Source organism: Gopherus evgoodei, chromosome 11 (genome assembly GCF_007399415.2).
Source record: "Gopherus evgoodei ecotype Sinaloan lineage chromosome 11, rGopEvg1_v1.p, whole genome shotgun sequence".
In the NCBI taxonomy this organism is placed as follows: domain Eukaryota; kingdom Metazoa; phylum Chordata; order Testudines; family Testudinidae; genus Gopherus; species Gopherus evgoodei.
This window is the reverse complement of record NC_044332.1, coordinates 35,014,809-35,038,943: the sequence shown is the minus strand read 5'-3', so window position 1 is coordinate 35,038,943 and position 24,135 is coordinate 35,014,809. Positions and strand designations below refer to the sequence as shown.

Here is a 24,135-nt window from a genome sequence, read left to right as displayed (position 1 = left end):
TTTTCAATCATTCTTCATGTTTGTGAGTGTTTTCCAAATTACACAGAAGTTTTTTTCTTCCCAGCTTGTGCTCATGGGCAGGGCCAGCTCCAGGGGTTTTGCCGCCCCAAGCAGCCAAAAAAAAAAAAAAAAAAGCCATGATCACAATCTGCGGCAATCCAGCAGGAGGTCCTTCACTCCGACCGAGAGTGAGGGACCCTCCGCTGAATTGCCGCCGAATAGCTGGACCTGCCGCCCCTCTCCGGAGTGGCCGCCCCAAGCACCTGCTTGCTAAGCTGGTGTCTGGAGCCAGCCCTGCTCATGGGCTACTATTTTGTAGCCAAGTTCAATGTATTTTATATCTGCTTTCAGGTTTTTGCTACATTTCTAATGGCATTTTTTAGTTAATATTTATCCAGCTTCTTCATTTAGATACCATATAATTATAATGAAGAAGCATCTGTTTGTCACTAATTGCATATGATACTCAGACACTAGTGCAAAGAGCTGTGTGAATGGCCCTTTCTTTAAAAGCTGTGTTTTCAACATTTGTTTCAGTCTGCATTACTACTAATGGTCATATTCTGTCTTCATTCCATGCACAGAATTCCCATTAATGTCAACAGGAGTAATCACACGTGGAATGAGAGGAGAATATACCCCCTAAACTTGTTAATATGTGAATGACCACCTAATTATTATGGTTTTACTTAACCTTTGTACTGGATGTGTTAAACTTCGTTTTCTATCTGCCTTGAGGCAAAAGTAGAATTTGCTAGTTTTCTCATTAGAATTGAATGGGGAAAATGAAGTGTTGCTATTATGATAATTTCAGTTGCTGAGCACGGACAGTTCACTGAGACCTATACAGAACAAAATAGTGATACTAGCCCTACTCGCCAGTAGCTTTAAATCTATAGGGGCTTGATCCTGCAAACTGAAATTAATGGAACTGTCATGAAGGTTTCCTAGATTCTAAGGCCAGAAGGGTTCATTGTGATCACCTAGTCTCATCTCCAGCATAATACAGGCCATAAACCAGAAATTATTTCAGGGAAGTTCTAACCAGAAAAAAACATCCACTCTTGATTTAAACATTGTTAAGTTTGTTGGTGATTTAACTTACCTCTGCTCTGTTGTTGAAAACAAGGGTGGCATCTAGAAAAGAAGTTAAAGCCCACACTGCAAAAGCATCATTAGTTAAGGGACACCTTATGAAGAACATCTTTTGCAAACTGAACATCCTAATGAAGCTGAGGAGATATAATGATTTGGTGGTCAGTATTCTATGGGACTGAAACACTGCCTGTACTTGTCAAGAGTGAAAAGAAGTTGGACACCTATCAGATGAAACATCTCCAAATGATTGAAATCATCAAATGTTATGAATTCATGTCAAAAGAGGAGATCAGTTTTCTAACTAAACAGGTCCTGCTCCCTCAAACGGTTGCCCAACACCGCTAAGTTGGTACGGTCATCTGCTCTGAATGCCTACCAGCTGTCCTCTGAGAATTATCTTTATCAATGCAAGCAGGATGGAAAAGACCTCTAGCTCCCTGGGAGACCTAAAACACAATAGCTGGATGGCATCAATAGACTCCTATTCCACACAGCCATCCAACCCTATAATATGCCAGGTTTGGCTCAGGACAAAACATTAGGGAGGCATATAATGCATTAAGTAGGCACTACACTAATAGCATGAGAACTAACCTAACTTTGCCAGATTTGTAGGATTGAGTCATAATCTGAACAAAACAATGCACACAGATAATGTTAAAAGGGTGGAATAGAGGTTTTCTTTTAGAGGGTTTGGAAAGTTTCTGGTCACCCTGTCATAAACAGATAGCTAAGGGTTAATGTCTCTTTCACCTGAAAAAAAAGTAACCTGAAGCAACTGACCAGAGAACCAATCAGGAAACCAGATTTTTTCAACTCGAGGTGGAGGAAAGTTTGTGTGTGTGTCTTTTGTTCTGGGTTGTCTGCCTGAGTCCCTCTCAGCTATGAGGAGGATTTTTCTTTTTCCTTTCTAATCTTCTGTTTCCAAGTTGTAAGTACAAAGTTGGTTTTTTGTTTTGTATTTACATGTCTATAGTTGCTGGAGTGCTTTGATTTGTATTCTTTTTGAATAAGGCTGTTTATTCATATATCTTTTAAGCAATTGACCCTGTATTTGTCACCTTAATACAGAGAGACCATTTGTATGTATTTTTCTTTCTTTTTAAGACCTGTTGGAGTTTTTCTTTAGTGGGGAACTTCAGGGAATTGGGTCTGCAGCTCACCAGGGAATTGGTGGGAGGAAGAAATCAGGGGGAGGTCTGTGTGTGTTAAATTTACTAGTCTGACTTTGCATTCCCTCTGGGTGAAGAGGAAAGTGCTTTTGTTTCCAGGACTGGAATTACAGAGGGTGGACTCCCTCTGCTTAGATTCACGGAGGTTGCTTCTGTGTATCTCTCCAGGAGCACCTGGAGGGGGGAAGAGAAAAGATTTATTTTCCTTGGTTGTGAGACTCAAGGGTTTGGGTCTTGGGGTCCCCAGGGAAGGGTTTCAGGGGGACCAGAGTGCCCCAAAACACTCTAATTTTTTGGGTGGTGGAAACAGTACCAGGTCCAAGCTGGTAACTAAGCTTGGAGGTTTTCATGCTAACCCCCATATTTTGGACGCTAAGGTCCAAATCTGGGACCAGGTTATATGACACACCCTATCTCAAATACATATATTAGACCTGGAAAAAAGTACACAGAAAGACAACCAAAATCATTAGGCGTATGGAATAGTTTCCATATGAGGAAAGCTTAGAAAGACTGTTCAGCTTGGAAAAGAGGTGATTACTGGGGGGATATGATAGAGATCTATAAAATCATGAATGGTATGGAGAAAATTGAATAAGGAAGTGTTATTTGCCTCTTCACATAATACAGGAACTAGGGGCTACCCAGTGAAATCAATAGGACACACTCTGCATCCGCAGGTTCGGCTAATCGCAGCTCCCACTGGCCATGGTTTGCTGTTCCAGGCCAGAGGGGGCAGCGGGAAGCAGCATGATCCGAGGGATGTGCTGGCCGCTGCTTCCTGCAGCCCCTATTGGCCTGGAGCTGTGAACCACAGCCAGTGGGAGCTGCGAATGGCCGAACCCACGAACGCTGCATGTAAACAAACCGTCTCAGCCCACCAGGGGCTTTTTCTTATGGACTGCATGCCAAAGGTTACCGATCCCTGTATCAGACAGAGAATGGGAATAGGGGCTAGAGTTCTAGCTCCAACATTGGTACTTACTTGGTGCAACTTGTACAAGTCATTTGAAACTCATATACAAAGGTTTCAGTCTGTAAAATGGGGATAATAATACATATATCATTGTTGGTTTTAGTTAACAGCTGTCAAACACTTCAGTAATAAAAGTGCTACAGTAGTAACTCTTTTAATATAATGTGTGAAAGAGGAGTGGGTAACACATGGTAATGAGAAACTGTTATACCTGTATGGCTAGTTTACACATCAAGTTATTTTCAGTAATAGCATTTTAAAGCTTATGGTAGATTGATTCTAGTCTCAAACTAGTTCACACTTCTTCAACCCTGCAGTGCCAGTCTACATCAATCTTTATTATGACTTTGTCAATTAGTATCACACCTATGTCAAGATTTTTCAAAGATAGTGTTGCCTTTTTATCTGAATTGTTTTTTTTCTTGCTACAAAACTAACGTTAGAGCAAAAATACAGGTGATAGTGAAAAGAAAAGACCAGTTTCATTTCTTCCAGTTCTTAAAAGGTGTAAAATGATAACCTTTTAAAAGTTTGATTTTACCATCAATTTTATCATCCATGTCAAGTGGGTGTGTTACAAGAACTAGTTAGGAGTTTTGAAATATATGTGTCAAGCCACACTTCAAATCCACATAGGAATCTTATACTACCTCACAATAGAGAAATTGCTGACATGAAGCACAGTGTTCTTGAGATTTATGATTCTATTCCTGCTAGTTAGGAGAGTTCACTGAAGCTCTCAGTAGAACGTGTGTCACTATAATTAAGGGACTACTTTAACATTACACTTTAACCACTTATTTTCAGGGTTTGTATCTAAAACATAAAAACTGGCTTCAAGTTTGTACCTTGCACCAGGTTTTAAGGCAATAGCTGTGATGGCTAGGCAGCAGATAAGAGGCGGGTTGTTTGGAGAGAAGACTGTACAGGGTTCTGGAATTTTCTAGGCCTAAAGTCACTAGTATTTTTGGATACCTCCATTTCTGAGTGCCCAACTTCCAGAGATCTGATTCAGAGAAGGTGGATACTCAGCACTTTCCAAAAGTCAGGACTCTTCAAGGTGCTTCATATGATCACCCAAAATCACTAAGGCCCAGATCCTCAAAGGTATTTAGGTATTTCCTTTCAGTGGTGTGGCCAGGACAAATGGCTACAAAGGGAGGGGTAGTAAATAGTCCCAGGGGTTAAAAGGCCTCTCCCTATCCACTGAGGAGAGATAGCCATGGAGAAATTAAGTTCAGCTGAGGGAAGGATCAGCCAGACCCTGTGCTACCTGGAAGGATTTGCTTTGCCTAAGCTGGTGTCTCCAAGGCTAAAAAGGACTGAGTCTGCTGAGGAGAAGCAGGTACTTTTCTACAGTGAGTGTTAGAGGATCTGGGCCTATGTTGCTTCTGCAAATTTAGACCCTAGCTGACAATGAGCATGCCTAGAAACTTATACAGCTATTAGCCACCATCTTGATAAACACTGTGGATTGAACTGGGGACCTCTGAAGCTGAATTCATGAAATTCTACAGCCTTAGAGAAATGGTTAGGTTCTGGAGCTGAGCGTAGCAGAACCACATCCTCTGTGGATCAGATGCAGAGGGGGACACACATGCACTGACCAGTGGGTTGTATTAGCATTCTTATTTGCAAGCTTGTAACACATTATGTATCCTTCATCACTTGTCCTTTTTACATTGCGTTTATTGACATTTTCATAGACATGTTTCATAGTTAAAAGCCAAGCATGTCCACATTTTTGGAGAACAGCAAACAATGAATCAGAGCTTTTTGAAGGTGCAGGGACTACAGCGCAAACTGCTTCAAATTGATAAATATTACTGAACATTCATGGCAAAGATGTGTTGCTTGACCTGGATACCAGAACACATGCAAGGTTGTAATTAAGGAAACTGCATGGAAACCTATGGCAAAAACAGTTTTATAATAAGGACATAACACAATCCAAGAGCAAGAAACTTGTCTTAAAAGCTAGCATCATTTAATAACTTTACCTGTGCTCTTTAACATACACACACACAGAGCTGACCTGCTGCCCACCTCAGCCACTAAGCTCATGTACACTCATGACATCTGCTTAGCAATAACCAGAAGGAACTGTGGTCTTCGTCATCTGACCTTGACACCTCGACCAAATACTTTACAGAGTGGTGACTTAAACTAAATGCACTGATGACAGTGTCATCTTTTTCCATATTGCCAACCAGTTAGCTCATCAACAGTTGTAGATCCTTCTGAACAGTGAGCCAGTTGTTCTTGAACCATACCGTACTTCTTTGGGGATAAAACTTGACCACTCTGTCCTTTCAACACCACATTGAGAAGACATGCTAAAATCCAGTCAAGAGTTGTCCTCCTCTGCAGGCTTGCCAGCAACTCATGGGACACTAGCACTGCAACCTTATGGACATCTACCAATGTCCTATTTATTGCATCTGCCAAACACAGTATGGCAGCATTGGGTTTCAGTCACCACTATGGCAATTGGGACTCAGTGATCAACTCTGCCCTTCATATCTTCAGGGATGCTACAAAACAACTCCAGTCTCTAGAAGAAAGGATTCTTTCCCCACTTGCCCTCAGTGCTGTCTAAAGCTCCCTCACCCAACTGTGCCTGACAGCAGTCATAGTCCAGGTGATCTTATGTATAGTTGATGTCCTTGTTTTTCCCCCAATAAGGTTAATAGCATTTTATTGCACCCAAATTCAGAATCTGCAATTCTTAAGCACCTCTTGGCTGCTCTTGTCTCATTTCACCAACAGATGATGACAACACAGAGCTCTTTATTCTCTAAGGCCCCAGGCCTTACATGAGAACTCTCAGATAACCTCTCCAGGCTAGGCTGTCTGGAAGAAAAGTAGCACATTGGGTAGACATATCAGTAATTCCACTTGTCTATCCATCAAGAAAAATTCCCTTTATCCTAAAAACACACTTTCAAATCTGGATGTTACCATATAAAAATTGCCATTATCATTTAATATTTATATTTCAGTAGTTTCCAGAGGTCCTCATCAAGACTGGGTCTCCATTTTGCTAGTCATTATACAAAACACAAATGTAGCCACAGCCCATGCCCCCAAAATTTTATCAAAGAAAAAATGGGATTGACTGTATCGGTAGAACAATCTACAGACTGTTTAAATTCTATGGTTGTAATTGAACAAACAGATGAAGCAGGTATATGTATTTATCCACAAGATTTAACTAAAGCCATAAAATGTGAATATTATCCAATAAAAAAATTGTTGAAGAAGTGGCAGTTAAGCTCTCAGAAGCAAAAGTGTTCTCACCACTAGATGTAGGACATGCATTTTAGCATGTAAAATTAGATGAGTCAAGCTCCAAGCTAGTGACTTTTAATATACCATTTAGATGTTATAAATTGAAGTGAATGCAATTGGATATACAATTTGACTGCCATTTGCTCTTCTGCTCGAGGTATTTCAAAGACCTTATATGTGGTGAGATAGGCAGCCTGGTGTAAAGGATAGTGTTCACATTGGGGCATCAAGAAAAATGGGTTCTATACACTCCTTTAGCAGATCAGCGTGGTCAGATAAGTGGCAGTCTGCTGTGTGACCTTAAGCAACTCATGGCCCTACCCTGTGTCCTAGCTTCTCCATCTGAAAGCTAGCGATAATGATCCTTGCCTTACTTCAAAAGCACTATATAAAGCTAAGTGCGCCATCTTCTCTCCCCCGTCCCTGTTTGCTTCACCCTTCATTGCAGCTGGTGTTAAACTAAGATTGTCAGCTTTTTGGGGTGGGGACTATCTTTCTGTACAGTTCCTAGTATGACAGGGCCATGACCTGGTTGCAAACTAAGCGCTATCCTAATATCAATATTTATTGTTACATGGCATTGCTCTTTGATGGGTTCAAAACTGATGCAGTTATAATGCTTGATGTTTATATTTGGGTTAGGGACGCTGAACACAGTGAAGGACCTTCCAGGTTTTGCAGAGAGCTGAATTTTAACATGTCTAGAGTGAGACTAACAGAGTGTCTATATAGAGTACAGAGGCAGATAAGATAGGAAATAGATTAAATGCACCTCTAGAATGTGTAGCAAGTCGACAGTGATTTATGGAGATAGATTTGGGATGAATTTTGCCAAAAAGCTTAACAGCCAATAAGCCCTTAAGGTAATTGACAGAAAAGAACATTCCCTGGCCTTGGGAAGAACAGTTTTTGAGCAGGTAAAACACAGGGGTCACCAAGCAACTAGTTTTAAAATTTTAGGATTTAGCCAGTCAGTTGTATTACAGACAGATATATTTTACAAAGGAATGTGCACTTCCTTACTGTTATTCAGGAAAAGCTGCTAACTGCATTTGCTTTAAGCTTCCTAAAGAAAAAGTCAGAAATAAAACTACACCCAGATTGAAAAGGAGAAGCTAGTACTCAGAGCTGGGTGAGAAACACAATTTTGAGATTTTAAAAAGTGCCCTGTTTTGCTTTGGGATGAACCTGAAAGCTGTCAATATTTTTCATGATAAACAGAGAGTGCCACCCACTACCGAATAACCAGTAGCCCAGGCACTCACCTGGGATGTAGGAGACATTGCAGCACCAGGTTCAAGTCCCTGATCTGCCTGATTCAAAGCAGGTAATCAAACCTGAGCCTCCCGCATCCCAGGTGGGTGCCATAACCATTGGGCTATAGAGTCAGCACTGCTCCTTCTGGCACAATGAATATTAAATTACTGATATGAAGTGGAACGGCTCCAACAGAAGCACATACTCTCTTCTCTCTCTCACTGCAGAAATTCCACCCTGGACACGAGAAGCCTTCCAGAAAAAGTTTAACCAGAACTGTCCCTTTTGAGCAAGAGAAAAGGAAGTAAAAACCATGAAGACTACAGTAGGTGTTGGTAGTTTTTCTGCTCAAGCTGTAGGAGACTAGCCTAACCAGAGGCTTTGCCTAGTGGACTTCAAGTTGAGACCTCTGAACCAGGGCTCTGAGGTGAGAACCTTATGAACTTTTATTGTGATTGCTCCTTGCTTGAAACCTTATTAAAAAGGGACATCTCATGCAGAGAAGAAAATAGATCGACACTGCCTGAAAGTGACCATAAGTGTGTCACTCAGAATTAGCAGAATTTCAAATTGAAACACAAACACCTCCTTTGGCAGCCAGGGACATGAACTGTTTAAATGGAAGGCTGAAAGAAAGAGTACATCTGGTCACCAATCGGAGACCACACTGCTAGTTTAGGGATTAAATTAGCAAACAAAAAACAAACATTTTGCTGTTTTACTTCTAACACTATCTTTGAAAAATGAAGGCAATTATATAATTTGCCTGAATCTGTTCCACAGCCCAGGCGGTGTAGTTTGCACAGGCTTCAGTGGGCATCAATCAGTGAAATCCTCACATACGGCATTTAAAAGTGTATCTTATGAGTCTGACCAAACTATGAAAGCAAATAAAATCGGATTCCAAGCAGGAAATCCATTATTATTTTATCTGGGGGTATTTAGATATCAGTCTTTACCCAGCAGCTGATTTTATAAAACTCGTGTTCAATACCTGGGCACAGCAGAGTACGGTCTCCAAAGATTTAATTCTCCTAAGTGATTAATTAGTCTGGAAGTCTAGACAATGTCAGTATTTCAAGGGTTAAGGGCTCCCTCGCTGCCAGTCCTCCACTATACCTGCTGTGCTGGTGTTGCCCATTACTACTCCATTGGAAGCAGTGAAGTTGTCATGTCCAGCAGCATAACAGGTGCCTTCACTCTGGAATATTTGCAAGTCATAAACAGGTTAACTCAAAACTGAAGGTTTAAGTGAGACTGTAAAGTTATTTGAACTCAACTGTCTGGGGTTTACTAAGACAATGACTGGTGTAAAAGACCCCTACATTAGTAAGCTCAAGATGTTACATAAAGATCTTCATACATTGCTAAGCAAAGAAGAATAAAAATCTTGTTTTAAAAATTAGATTTAGAACGTGATTTCCTAATGATTGCAACAGTGCCATGCACTTTAAAGACCTCATCACATGATGCCTGAGGAGACACAAGGCTGCAAATGGCAAATATAGTTGTTTTTCAATAATATCCACTTTGGTTGCTCAAAGGATATTTTATGTTTACCAAGAGAAATACAGTATTTTAAAATACACGCCTTCCTCAATTTTCTCTTGCACCAAGCAATGCAGGGACACATATAAGTTACTCTGAACTTAAAAAATGATCAGCACTTCATTTGATTACAGTCACAAGAAGCTTCTCTGACATCAGGTGCATGTTAGGCATCTCAGAAAAGCTTACCTGCCTTGCAGTGGAGCTATTGCCGGCAATAGATTTCCTTTCAGAAAACAAAGAGTTAGGCCATTGAAATGAGAGAAGAGGGAGGCAGGCAGAGAGAAGTATTTTCTCCCTTCTTGTCTTTAGCAAAGGATTAGCCTAGCAGCACAAGTGTGGTCTGACAAGTGCAGTTAAACAACAAATGTAGAAGTACAGAAAATGCCACTTGCTTGGTGATTTTGCTGATAACATAGCACATTTCTATCAACAGTGGAAAACAGATGCCAAGTAAAAAACAAGCTGCTGTCATACAGAAATCTTACAGAAAAGAGACAAATGGAGTCAGCCTCCGAGCCTAATGGTAACTGTTTGTGTAACCCTTCTGCCCCTCTGAGTTGGCAGCAACAAGGGCCGGGTTCAGTATCCAGGGGTTCTGTTTCAATAACCCAATGCCAAACCAGCTCAAGCCCCCACCCAGTGACCTGGGAAAATCTTACACACACCCCTAGGTACCTCAAAGAGGCAATGCTTCCCCTCTCGCAAGCACAGAGTCTCGGTGTAGCAGAAAAGGTTTAATACATGAGATAAACAACAAACACTAAATTGGGAAAAACACCTCAACTAGAGTTCATAGACCCAACCGTGAGCAAAGACCCACCCCAGGAAATTGGGCTGTGTCCTCTTTCCTGGGCTCTTGAGTCCAGCAACCCCCCAAATCACCCACAGTCCCAAAAGTCCCACAATCCCAAAAGTCTCTGTCCTGGGTCAGTGCAGCCCCCAAAGTTCGAGAGTTTATCTGCAGAGGTCCCTCCCCCCAGCCTGGGTAGAAGGGGGCACCTTACATGGTCCGGGCCCAACTGCCCTGCCTCTCCGTGGGTTCTGCTCCCACCTTCTCCACGAACTGCTCCGCTTTACCGGCCGCTCCACTCTGCTCCTCCAGCTGTCCTTACAAACTGCTCCGCTCCACCAGCTGCTCCACTCCACCAGCTGTCCCATGAGCTGCTCCAGTTGTCCCTGCAAACTGCTCGGCTCAGTGCGCTCTGTGGGCCACTCCACCCGTCTCACAGCTACTCTGCTCTGCCAGCCGCTCTGCTCCACCAGCTGTCCCGTGATCCGCTCCAGCCGTTCACACAAACTGCTCCACTCCACCAGCAGCTCTGTTCCACAGTATAGCTTTGGGCTCCCCACTAGTTAGCACAGTACTCAGTGCTCTCAGCTCAATAATTTCAGCTTTTTAGTGATTTTCAGCTTTTTAGTGATTCCAGCTCATAGTAGGGGAGCCCCAGTGCTAGTGCACCATTAGCCAAAGTGATTTCAGCTCAGTAACCTGTATCTAGATTCTTGAGGGAATAAAAAAAAAATCAACTCTGATATTCCACAGTTGAGAGAGGAGGGGGTGCAACTGGTGCTTCTGGCTCCACCAGGCACAGATACCTGTCCCCAACCTCTCTCAATTCTCTGGGTTTTGGAACCCATGTCCCTTGTCTAGCAAGTACCACCCAACTGAGGGTGAGTCATTTGTCACCAAGCAGTCCCACCGCTCAGCAGTCTGGGATAGGGTAGGCGTGCCTATGCAAATATACTCTCTGAAATTCTTTCCACCAGATGTCAGTGTAGAGCTTATCCTGACACTGCTTACATCTGTGTTGTCATGTTGGAGACTCAAGTGTAATTCCCGTGCTTGCACAGGGGTCAGGGAGGGTATCAGTCTTGTTTTGCAACCACCATTCCTTCTACTCAAAACAGTGGATGGAGAGACAAAAATCTCACTTGCTCTGATGGAGATATTGCAGCAGAAGATGAGCTGAAAGGTTCTGAAGAGACTTCATCAGTTTGTCTTCAGGTCCTGGCTGAAGCTAGCAGCAAGGCAAAATAAAAAGAAAGAAAAATACGAAGGGGGAAAAATTAATTGAGTTATCTGAATTGCAAATAGGGCTTGATTTCAGTTCAGTTGTCATCTGGCCAGTTTGTTCATCCCCATGTGTAAGGGGACTTAAATATAATAAATGCACGTATTTCAAAGCAAAATAGTTGAAAACTGATTTCTCTCTGCTTGACAGAAAGCTTGGTCAGAGTTTTGTGTTTCCTCTGCTAAATCTAATCTCATCCAGTATCTCCAACTCTACAACTCTATCAAATCTGACTTGGCTGGTGCAGTTGCATAAGTTATTCAATGTCTATATGACATTTTGGAGTGGACAATGGCTAGCTGGCAGCACAGGTTTGTCATAGTGGAGTTTGTTGGATCCTGGGTATCCAGAAGGCAGAAGCTACAGGCAAGGGCATAGAGATAGGGCACCTGGCAGGCCCTTTTCCAAGACCTTGAATCTGCTAACCTCATTGGTCTTCCAGAATCCAGTAAAACCTACACAATTTTCATAGACATTTGAGGTGAAGGTGGTTGAGGGTATGGTGGAATTTTGGTATGGATTTCTCGCTTAGAAATGGGGGACCATTTTCTGCTTATCCCTAGACAGCCCATTAAGCATTGGTAGTTTTTAGACTTTCTAGTGACCTCTTAAGTAATGTGAAGTGCCTATAGCCAGGCATAGGCTCTGGGGGACTTAAACCAAAATAAACTAAGCAATGCAAATACAAGTGCTGGCAGACACATTTGATATATAGTTTTAAGGCCAGAATCTGCAATCAGATGCTTCTCTCTCATCACTAAGGCTTGCAAGATTGGACCCTTAGCTTGCTTGGGGTAGCATCAGGCCTTTATCACTGCACTGCTACATATGTCCAATGAAACTACACACAACATAATCGACAGCATATAGTGTGCAATAACAGGCCCATCTTGGGAAATTATGGTTTTATGCACTGCAGACAAGGTTTGAGGAAGCAGCGTGTGTACAAGTTTAAAATTGTTAGACAGTTAAATGTAATGCACATAGCTGCCTGCTATGTTTTAGGTGTAAGTGATGTAGCATCACCTGTTTCAAGATAAACATGGTGCTCTGAACTAAGGTCTTGACAAGTAAAATGCCTTTAGCTCAGTGACCCCACAATATTACTGGATTCTGTAGGTTAATAATGAATATATACTAAAGCTCATGTCAACTGCAGAATTTGAGTTCTAATCAGATATCAACATGTCCTTTGGAGCAATACATATCTGATAATGGAAGACACTTACTATTTGCAGTGCTGCTAGTTCTGACAAATACACAGAAAGGCAGAAAAAGTGACAGCGATGTAATACCATATCTGTTTGCAGAGAAAAAATGATCACTTCATTTTTAGTTCACGGACTCCTGTATTCACAGCAAGACTATACAGAGTCTTAAAACAAACTAGAGTTAAATAAATCTAATTTGTACTAATTTACCTGTCTTAGTGATAAAAGTATATCAGAAATAATGTAATCTGCAGAATTATTTGGAATTTCAACTCTTAGTATGACTTTATATAGTCCCTACTACAATGCGATGCCAATTTAGCGTGGCAGTGTAGGCAAGCCCATAGACACTATTATAATAAGGATCCATAAAAATGAAAATCTAATAATGACCACCAGTGTACACAACACTGGTTATGGCTGCTTACTTTGTAAACATATACTTTGATTTTATTTAATATACTTATTAGTCAGCATTATTAGTATTCAAGGGCATACAAGTTTTTCCTAATACCTCCACTCATATAAATTGAAGTCTTGATGTCTACAAATGACCTAATGGTCTTGCTGAGTTACTGGCATGCTGTGCTGTGTCTGTCTTGCTTAGTTTATCAGGTCTTGTTTAATCAAATTTTTAAGATGCTTAACAGAACACAAAGATGGTTACCAATCTTTTTTTTTTTTAAATACATGTTATGATGTTTAGGTGCATTATGTCAAAACCAAATTTGACCGAGGAGATTTGGTGGAGGCAGCTCGATATCCATCCATTTAAAAAGAGATTTAGAACACAATGTATATTAATATTGAACCAGAAAACTCGCATAAAAGTCAGACCCTTAACCATTGCTTACATAATTGGAGGTAATAGAGAGACTAACTTAGACCACATCAATACTATTCTACAAAGAAAAAAATTCAATGACTGAAACACAAATATAACTAGGAAATATAATCAAGTGAAGGGCATGGCATCTCTCTATTTAAATATTAAGAGTATCACTCCAAAAACTAAGCATTAAAGAGGTTGGATAATAAATGATTGACCTGAGCTGTTGTAGCCAATACTGCAGAAAGGAAACAACTTATCTGATCTAATTAGTGTTCCTGTACATACTTCTAAAATTCAGATACAAGCTGTTCAATTACCATCAAGCGCTAGACCAATAATCCTCTGAAGACAAATGTAAAGTATATGTATTGCTTTTAGAAGTGACATAAAATTGCACATGCAGGGTATGCTTTCACTGCAGAGTTAACTTGGGCTCTTTTCTGAGTTTTATCCCAAACCTCCCCTTCCCTCCTCTGCCATCCACACAAATGGAGTTATTCTTGAAATGGGGCAGAGGAACTGCAGAGCTGGAACAGACCCTGCAAACAGAGAGACTAGAGCAACTGGAACAGAACTCAGCACTGGAGCAGACCACACAGGCAGGGGGACTGGAGGACATCCTCTGCTTGGAGCTGACTGGCCTGTTAGGGGAAGGGCTGGAGAACGAAAATCGAAAGGAAGCAGTATCAGAGCCACAGCTGATTGATAGGGGGAAATTAAAGTGTAAGTGTGAGAAGTTTGCCAGGTTATGATCAATAAAACTATCGTTATGGAGGATATTACATGCTGTGGAGAAGCCTTTGCTTCACTGGAGGGCAAGAGCCAGGCCATTTCCTTAGCCCCTCTTTTTCCCCTCCCCCACCTGGACATGTGTGATCCAAGATGGATTCAAAGAAGAAAAACGTCAAACATTCAACTACTGATTTATTCTAGCATGCACTGTTGCATGCACTCAAAGCTGGGATTACAAGCTCAGCAATGACTACAGACGCAGGGATACATACAGCATAAAAGTATCTATAATGACAAGCCCACTGAACTTTCTTACACTGGCACTAGCATTAAAGTATTGCCAGAGGAAGCCCCTCTAGATGATAAATCTCATTGTATGACTTGTGGATATATTAAGTGCAGAGTACTTTAAAATACTTCTCAGTACCGCCAGTACTTGGCATCCTGTCTGACGGGTTGAAAATCACATCTGTTGCAAGCAACCTTCTGCATCCTACTTCAGCATCCTGTTTGTGAACTTGCCCAAATTTTCATCCATTCCTTACAGATTATGCTCAAGAACTGTTCATACAGGAGAAACTGATGACGGTCCACACAATTTCCCCCCATCTACCCGCTTATTAGCTGTTTCCATTCATCAATTTGCTGAACAGTCACCAGATGATGAACCGTCTCTGCCATAGATGGACGGTCTGGAAAAATGGTTCCCTCTTCTTGTTTAGACTCTTCAACAAATTAACATCTTTTAATGTCACCACTGCCTGAAATAATGTTATCATCATCACTGGTCAGGGGTCCCTAGTTTGTGCCCGCTACCCCTCCCCCATCCAACTTTTTTGAATTTTTAAAAATAAAATACGGAGTATTTACCATTGTCTTGGTGAACTGGTGACCTGGGATGCAGCTGCTTCTGAGCAGTCAAATGGAGAGATGTATTAAAAGGCAAACCAAGAAGACAGCTGCAACAAAAAGTTTGGACAAAAAGATATGTTCTTTCATTGTCTTTGCAGGGCTATAACCTCTGCTGGACCAAGATAACCACCCAGGCCTCTTGAGGAGATGATCTTGAATTAAGAAGGTCAGGGACATGCAGAAGGACTTTGGCCACAGGTCAGACCAGCACCTAGAAGTGCAGATGGAAATGCTGTAGCAGGCCAGAAACAGAATGGTGTCTGAGTACTTTGAGTGCAACAGGGTGAAGAGAGAGCAGGACCAACAGTAACAAAGGGAACTGTTCAAGTAGCTGTTAAGCCTGATGGCCAGCCTCCAGCGTGGGTTGCCTTGGTCCAGTTATCAACAATTGGCTCTCCTCCCTGCTACCATGTTGTGCAGCCAATGGACAGTTCCAGAGTAGGGTGGGGAATGAGCCAACTGCTGTATTTCTGAAAAGGACGTGTGCATGGGCAGATGTACCTTGTTCACTCTACCCCAGTGCAACAAGAGTGAGGCAGGAAGTTTAAACTAAAGCTTTTATTAGACTCTCATATTAGTAATAGTAGTACCATAGCACCTAAAAGCCCTAGTCACAGACCGGGACCCCATTGTGTTAGGTGCTGTACAATCATAACAAAAAGATGATCCCAACCTCAAAGAACTCACAATAGAAGTAACAAATAGACAGACATGTATAGTACAGGAAAATCACATTTTCCTGTGCAAAGCAAAGATGTGGACACACAGGGCGTCCCTTACCTCCCTTACTCTCCTGGACAAGCTCTTGTTAGAGGCACACTTTCTAATTGCCTGTATTGAGCCTGTAAAGCAGCACTGTATTCAGCCCCCTGACAAAAGCTCTCCCCCTTACCTTTGCATATGTTGTGCACTGTGCAGCACCCCCTACCACCACCAAGGGCGTTGAGCACACAGGCATCCAAATGCATTTTTAGGTAGTGTCATCTTGCCTTCAATCTGATAAATGCACATTCCATCACCATTCTACAACTGCTCAGTTGTTAATTAAACCTTCTTCTGCCAGGTGCTCTTAAATCAGGGTACAACTTCATGATCCAGGGCAGTCGAGGATAGGCAGGTCCTTTAAATTAACAGTGGGCACAGACACCTGTTGATGTCCATATTATTGGGAAGGAACCAATTCCCTTCTTGTCCAAATAAACAAACCAGATCTCCAGAATGCCCCGGCATCATGCATGCTGCTGGAGAATCCCAGGATTAATGAACCTGCCTCTGTGGTTAATCATAATGAGTAGTATCCTCTCTGGGTGTACGTGAATATGTCAGCATATGTGAGGACAGACAATGGCCACGTATGTTTGGCAATTCCATTCTCTCAAAACCCACTATTATTTTGGGGACATTAGCAATGTTCACCACCTGTGAGTAAGTCACAGCAGTACTTACCTCACACACCTCTACCACCACAGCAACACTTGACTTGCCATCACTAAACTGGTTAGCTATGGACCTGTAGCAGTCTGGGATAGCCATGTTCCAGATGTCAATAGCAATCCACTTCTGGACTGGTCTGGCCTCCCTCTGCATGTCCTCGTGCTGGAGAGTCAGGGCAAGCTCCTTACACACCTCCATGTAGGTTTGCTTGCTAAGGTGGAAGACCCACTGCTGGTCATCCCAGGTCTGCATGATGTAGTGCCCCTACTCTGTGCCTGTGCCTGCTCCAGAAATACTGGTCAGCATACAGGGAGAATCCACAGCTATCAAAACCTGCATCAACTGTCTCCACTTCACCATGCCTGCATGATCTCTTCACCCAGGCACACTGCTGCCTTCTCAAAGTGACTAATCACTCCTAAAATGCCCTCCACTACATCTCATGCCCTCTACCGCTTGTTGCAGAAATGGGTGTTGCATTAACAGTCTCAGCCATTGGAACATGTCGTAGTCCTGAGCTAGAGCCATGCCTTAGGACCAGCTGGAACAGATGTTAGGAGCATGCAGAGCTGCAAGTGCTCTAGTTGTTGCAGCCCAGTTATTGTTCCATAATAGCCATCCCCGAAGTGAAATTTCCATGTATAATATATTATGAAATAGCAAATTACACTGAGTGCACAAACACATTAAATACTTTTCTGATTATTTTCTGTACTCCTAATGGCTCTAAGGCAAAGTTATTTGTGATACTATCATTTTACTAATTACAGCAGCCACATAATTACTAAGATGACTGTTTCCTCTGAATAGCCATAACTGGAAGAGAAATGGTTGCACTTCAAAAAAAATCCTAAACTGTTCAGAAGCGTGGGGAAGGAATTTGCTCTAAAATGGAAAGGCACTGTGGAAACATACAAGGTCATGAATCCTATATGAGATACTGTAAACAAACCAGTAAGAAAACATATTGACTGTCCAAGTCAAAAAAGGAACACCCACCAGTTGAATTTATTTAGATATTCATCTGAAATCAATATCTGCAGAAATACTAAAGGAATCCAGTTTAATGGAAAAGGAATACAAAAAATAGATACGCAAGAGAGACGTAGTTGAATTTTCACAAAACAGAGCAGCCTAGACAAAATAGATGTCACACGAATCTAAGTGGTATAATCAAGATCCTCACTGCAACCACGGAGAGAACATCTCTCTCGAGAGGTGAATGGATCCACAGGAAAAGAATGTTTGTTTGTTTTGAATTTGTGTATTTTTTTCTTCCATTTGAAGCCACAGAAGCATGTATGTATGACAACAAGGATTTCACATGAAAGCATATGGAAATCTAGCACAAACAATTTTCAAATAAATTGGATCTTTAATATCACTTACTGTAGTACAACATTAATTTCTCTTGTAACATTTACATGAAGAATTTGGCATTTAACAGCTATATGCTACACATTAATAACTCCAACTAAACACTTTATCAACCGGATATATTTGTTTTTGATAAACCTTTAACGTTTGCAGTCTCAAGTTTAGAAGTGTGTTCTAATAGTTAGACCAGGTGATTGGGAGCCAGGACTCCTGGGTTCTATTCTGGCCCTGTTCGACTTCCCTTGGAAGACTTCACTGCTTGGACTTCTCCCCCACCCCCAATATTCAGCCTATTTTCTTTTAGAAAATATTGTACAAAAGTGAGTATTATAACTGGAGCACCGGAGACCAATTCCTTTCCTTCCTGGAGTAGTCACCCTTCAAATATTTGGAAGAAAGCTTCTTTATTTGAAGCCTAATCCTGCATTCCTTGTGCTCTCAGATCTCTTAATGAAGTCAATGAGAGTTTTCGATGTATAATAAAGGCATGACTGGGCTGTTGGCCCTACCTGTTTAGCCAAACAATTAAGGAATCACAAAAGTTCAAAAGACACAAGAAAGTGTCATCATCAGAAATGTAAGTGAACCACAGTACCTGTAAGAAACTAATTACAAGTTTAATAAATCCACATACAGATTAATTAATTCCATTAGAACTCTGGAAGCAGGAGAAACAGCTTTTCATTTAGTGGAGAAATGCTTTGAGACTACCAAGTGAGTCAGACTGATACTCACATTTAGAAAATTACCTGGCAAAAATAGAAATACAAATTATAACTTAAAAATAGCTGTTAAGGTTATTAAAGGAGAGGCTGAAAGAGAAGATCCTTGCAGGAATTAAGAACAAACATTGCTTTTCATTTTTAAAAACTATTTAGGAAGTTTTAATAAGTTGACAAATCCTTGACATGTAAATATCAAACAAAACAATCATCCAACAGTTAGGTTTTTTGTTTGAAGAGACATTAGACACTAATACAGTCATTAGATCTTTCTATTTAACAGGGTGTTACTATATTACAGAGTGAGCTTCATTGCAACACCTATGTTGTTTCTAGTGATTTTATTCAATTGAGTGAAATCTCTATATATACAGACCAGGTATGTCTATCAAATGTAAATATTTTTTAAAAATTGGACAGGTGTTCTGTGTTTTTTTGTGGGTGAATGTACTTTGAGTACTGAATAATAAGTAACCAAATACCTAAGTATCTGCCCTGTCTATTTTGCTTGGTACGTAAATGTGTGTTATTTTTCCATAACTGCAACCTTCCATATTTTTGGAGCACCTGAATGTTTTGCTACACATCAGTACCCACCTAGGACTTCATAATTGTTGCCATTCTGTACAATGGCCATTCAGAAGTTCTGCGTGGTACTGGGGAACTAGTCAGAATTTCATTCTCTAAAATATTCTAGGCTCTTATCTCTTGACCTAAAGGAGATGTTAAGTCAAAACTGCATCAACTGTTAGGGCCTATGGCATACAGTTTTTCTTCAGATTATGTACAGTAGGTGGCAGTAATATACATAAACACAAGCCAGTTCATTACAATAAATTGAAAATGTGTCAGATCATAATCTACACAATCAGCCTAGAGTACCATATGTCATTTTATCATGTATTACAAGTGCTGATATTATCCTTTGCAGTTGTCAATATTTTTATTTTAAAAAAATGAATCTATACACACAGATAACATCATTCTATTATATTTATACAAAATTCCTTCAACTACAACATAGCTACGCAAGCAATAGATACCGGTAACACTTTTTAGAGAAATCCACAGTCCTGTACTGGCAGAAGAAATGACAAGATGACCTAACAGGGCTTTCGCATTTCTCAGCTGCTATAATTTAAAGTAATGTAGGGAAAAAAAGCCCTTTTCTGACCACTGTATGTCTTTTCAAAGCTGGCCTGGTATTTTGTGATGTAGCAATTGAGTAGGATATATTTATCTAGCCCAAGCTAACATATCTCTGCAGAGTATATTTGGAACGTGCTAAAACTGTTGGGATCAATAAGCTAATAAATTAATGAGCCACATTTGTTTTAAAAGAGGCTGCTAATGACATATTCCACCATTTCAACAATTCCATTACTATGGATTGTTAACCAATCACTGATTTTTTTTCATCCCAACTATATTATAAACAGGCCAATTTGCTAATTTGTGAGCCAGATGTATGTTACATAATTCCAACTTCAGCATAACAGCTAAAGAAAAATTACTATATTTTACTTTGTGTACTACGTTTCACCTTCATTTTTAACTGCCCGTCCCTAGTAACTAATGATAGTATCAGCTAAACCAGTGGTTCTCAAACTTTTGTAGTGGTGACCCCTTTCACACAGCAAGCCTTGGAGGGTGACCCCCCCTTATAAATTAAAAACACTTTAAAAATATTTAAACACTATTATAAATGCTTGAGGTGAAGCGGGGTTTTGGGTGGAGGCTGACAGCTTGCTACCCCTCAGGTAATAATCTTGTGACCCCCGAGGGGTCACAACCCCCAGTTTGAGAACCCCTGAGCTAAACAATGGCTCTTTACATATATACAATTATTGCTTAATTTTAGAATTAATTTCTGAAAAACAGAATAGAAAAGCCATAGACAAGAGTCAAAATTCAGTCTACCTCTTTTTTGGTCATTATTTAATAATGAAACCACTAAGTTTAAACAAACTTCTACACCAAAGGGAATGATTTTTGCAAAGGACATCATCAGCTCAGCCTCCAATGTTGGGCATAATTTTGCATCCACGTACAATTGGAATTGAAGTTGAGGGTGGCAGTGATATTTATAGAACAAAGTATAGTACCTAATTGCACCAGCTGACTAGGCAGAGTAGTTACATGTGTACATTCTATCAGTAATACAGGAGCTACAAATCAGGCCTATTACCTTACCTCAGGTATGGATCTTTCCCCAGAAATGTGCAGTTTTGAAGTTATTTGAAATCCGTTTCAAATGTGCAGTGCAGTGGATAGAGGTGCAAGCTGATAATGAAATATGAAGTCACTCACTGTCTTGACTCTTGCCTAGGTTGTTAGTGGCAAAAATTTGACCATCTGATGATAATTTGGTTCCCTATTTCAAATGCCTGGTGAAGTGTCCCTCTCACAAAAAATAATCACTGCAATTGGCAGCACTGGCAGCTGAGACTACTAGGAAAGAGGCCAGTGAATGAATACTTCAGGGAGACTCAAATAGTGTCAGGGAGACTCAAATAGCTGCCTTCACTTTGAGCAGGTCCCACCAGCACAAGGATAAAACACATTGCTTTGCACTGCAGCTGCCCTAGCTATCGGTATTCTATAGATAAAGATAGGATTATATTTTCCTGGATTATTATGGTGTTATTTCTGCATAGCTAATATTTAAGTGCTCCATATTTTGAGGTCTGGGTATTTTTGCCAGAAGTCTATTGTTTAAAGTTCCTCATGTTGCTTCATTTATATTTAGATCAAAAGATCTGCTGTTTTCTTCATCCAGACACTAATGTGTCTCTATCAAAGACCTTTGCTTCCTGGTGTAGTAGGTATTAAAGAGGGGAGGAACAGTACTTTAACTCAGCAGGTGCCAAGGGCACTATACAGGGAGCAATGAATAAACAAAGAGTTAGACGTCTTTTGTCAGCCTAAAATACTCCCTGGGACTGTGTTTGATAAAATAATAATAATTATAGTGATGGCTGAGGCTTGCCATTGAAAACCTGCAATTTTAAACAACTGTGGCTCCCAAACTATGACAGCTACCAGCGTGTATATATATATAAAAAAGTAGTTTTATTTCCTAGACTCTGTGTTTCTGTAAAATGTATGGGTCAAATTCATCCCTGGGGTAATTGCATTGACTCCAAAGGCCCCTTGATTTTAAGTTTGGTCGCTCAAAGGATATAAGGCTGCATGAATTGCTTTTAGTATGTTTAGAAATATATTAAAGGTTTGTTTAAAAATAAAAATCTATTAGTTAAAAAGCAATTAAAGCGTAAAGTATCCGAACATGATATTTTGATCAGAGTTAAGGAGAAAGGTATGTAGTTGGTAAACACAAATGACTGCCAAAAAGACAGGCTATTTGACAACTGTTGCATAGGAAAACTATCTGCAGCGTACCAAGTTTCAAACATGCTATAGAGTATATTACATAAGGGAGAAACCACAACTCATAGGCACACTGAGTCAAAGCGAGAACGAGGTAGCCATGACAGCAAGGGACAAAGTGATTGATAATGTAACAAAACCTAAAATATAAGGTTTTCATACCTGAAATGTGTGCTGAGATGCGGGCAGACAATTATATCCTGTCTATTACAGCCAACAATTTCTGGCTTTTTTACTTTACAGCTCTAATGTAATATATAATTATACACAGTAAGTGGGTGTCAGGGATTAAAACTTGGGAGTTTCTGGCTCTCATTTTGATGCTCATGTTACTAGAGGCATGTGAAAAGTTTTCAAAAGCACCTAAGTGACTTAGGTGCCTAAGATGTTTTCTAAAGTGAATTAGGAACTGATGAGCATAAATCTCATTGAGAGTCAATGGTTCAATACTTATGTCACTTTAGAAAATGGAACTCAGGCTCCTTACTCCTGAAATTTTTTCCCATTGCCTCTAAAAGATAATAACAAGTCATTATTACACCGTGACTGTGGGGTTTTATCTTCATATCTGTGCAACCAAAGAAATTATTTTAATTAGAGAGGTTATTTTACTTTGTGTTTGGTACAGGTGCAACCGCTGCTGGAATTCTGTATTCAGTTCTGGTGTCCACAATTCAAGAGGAGTGCTGAGAAACTGGAGAGGGTTCAGAGAAGAAGCACAAGAATGATTAAAGGATTAAAAAACTTGCCTTATAGTGACAAACTCAAGGAGCTCAATCTATTTAGCTTAACGAAGAGAAGTTTTAAAGGTGACTTGATTACAGTCTGTAAGGATCCACACAGGGAACAAATATTTGATAATAGGCTCTTTAGTCTAGCAGAGAAAGGTAGAACATGATCCAATGGCTGGAAGTAGAAGCTAGACAAATTCAGACTGGAAATAAGATGCACATTTTTAACAGTGAGAGTAATTAACCACTGCAACAATTTACCAACGATCATGGCGGATTCTCCATCACTGACCATTTTAAAATCAAGATTGGATGTTTTCCTGAAAGCCGTGTTCTAGAAATTATTTTGGGGAAGTTCTATGGCCTGTGTTATACAGAAGTTCAGATTATATGAGTACAATGGTCCCTTCTGGCCTTGGAATTTATGAAATTAATTCATCTTGTGCTTATTAGCTCAAAGAATCCAAGCAAATAACCACCTGCGAAATAACATATCATTCTAGAACTTGGGAGGTCCCATGAACGGGGGGTGGGCCTTAGTTGAGACTTCTCCAGAGTCTCAGAGAGTTTGCTCACTGGAAATTGAGGGCCAGTAAATCTGCTGGTGTAAATGGGTGCAGTTTCTTTGATTTTCATGTGTCTCTCTGAAATGTGCACACTGAGCTGCACACATCTGAGAGAAACACGGGATAGAAGCCAATGGGTGAAAGTCCTCAGACAGGAAAAAAGGACTAGAGCTAGTTGGGAATCTTTTGACTAATGTTTTTTTTCTCCCCATTTAAAAATGCTAATTCCTCAAAACTGAAACTGTCTGTGAAACAGGGTTGGGTTCAGCGAATTTCATGTTGCAAAAAAATGTTGAGAAAAAATGTTTACAATTGAACAAAAAAACAAACATGTTAACTCTTTCTAAATGAAAAGTTCCAGGTTTGAGATTCTAAATGACTTTTCATTTCAAAAAGTAAGCTAATTAGACTGAAAAAAGTAAGGAGAAAAGGTCAAAATTGAAACAAAATGTTTTACTTGACCTAAAAACAACAGTTTTTTGGTTTGTATATATTTTCATCCCAGTTGGGGAGACAGTGGGGGAAGGGAGGAAAGAGAATTTAACTCTCATATACTTGTGGGATGGGAAAACTGTTTCCCTCCCAGCTCTAAGTAGGGCAGCACTGGCCTATGTGAGTGAACATGGTGGTGCCGCTGCTTATAACAGGGCTTCCTTAGTTTTCACTTGGCTATTCAGCATGGCTCATCATATAAAAACAGTACAGGTTAGTGTAGAAACTTGTTATAAGCTAAGAACTGACCCACACTAACGTCAAGACCTTCTCAACCTACAGTGCTTGTCTCATCAGCTTTCCCTTTGTAGCCCCATCT

The 24,135-nt window shown here is 40.5% G+C and overlaps 1 long non-coding RNA gene across 1 annotated transcript in view; it reads left to right on the top strand.

Annotated features, from left to right (window-relative positions):
- Window positions 1-22,737, top strand: part of LOC115659532 — a 125,713-nt gene extending 102,976 nt beyond the window's left edge. Inside the window, exons 3-4 of the long non-coding RNA XR_004002577.1 lie at window positions 8,022-8,221; window positions 22,656-22,737. This is a non-coding gene — a long non-coding RNA (uncharacterized LOC115659532). The remainder of the gene's footprint in view (window positions 1-8,021; window positions 8,222-22,655) is intronic.
- Window positions 22,738-24,135: the final 1,398 nt, after the last annotated feature.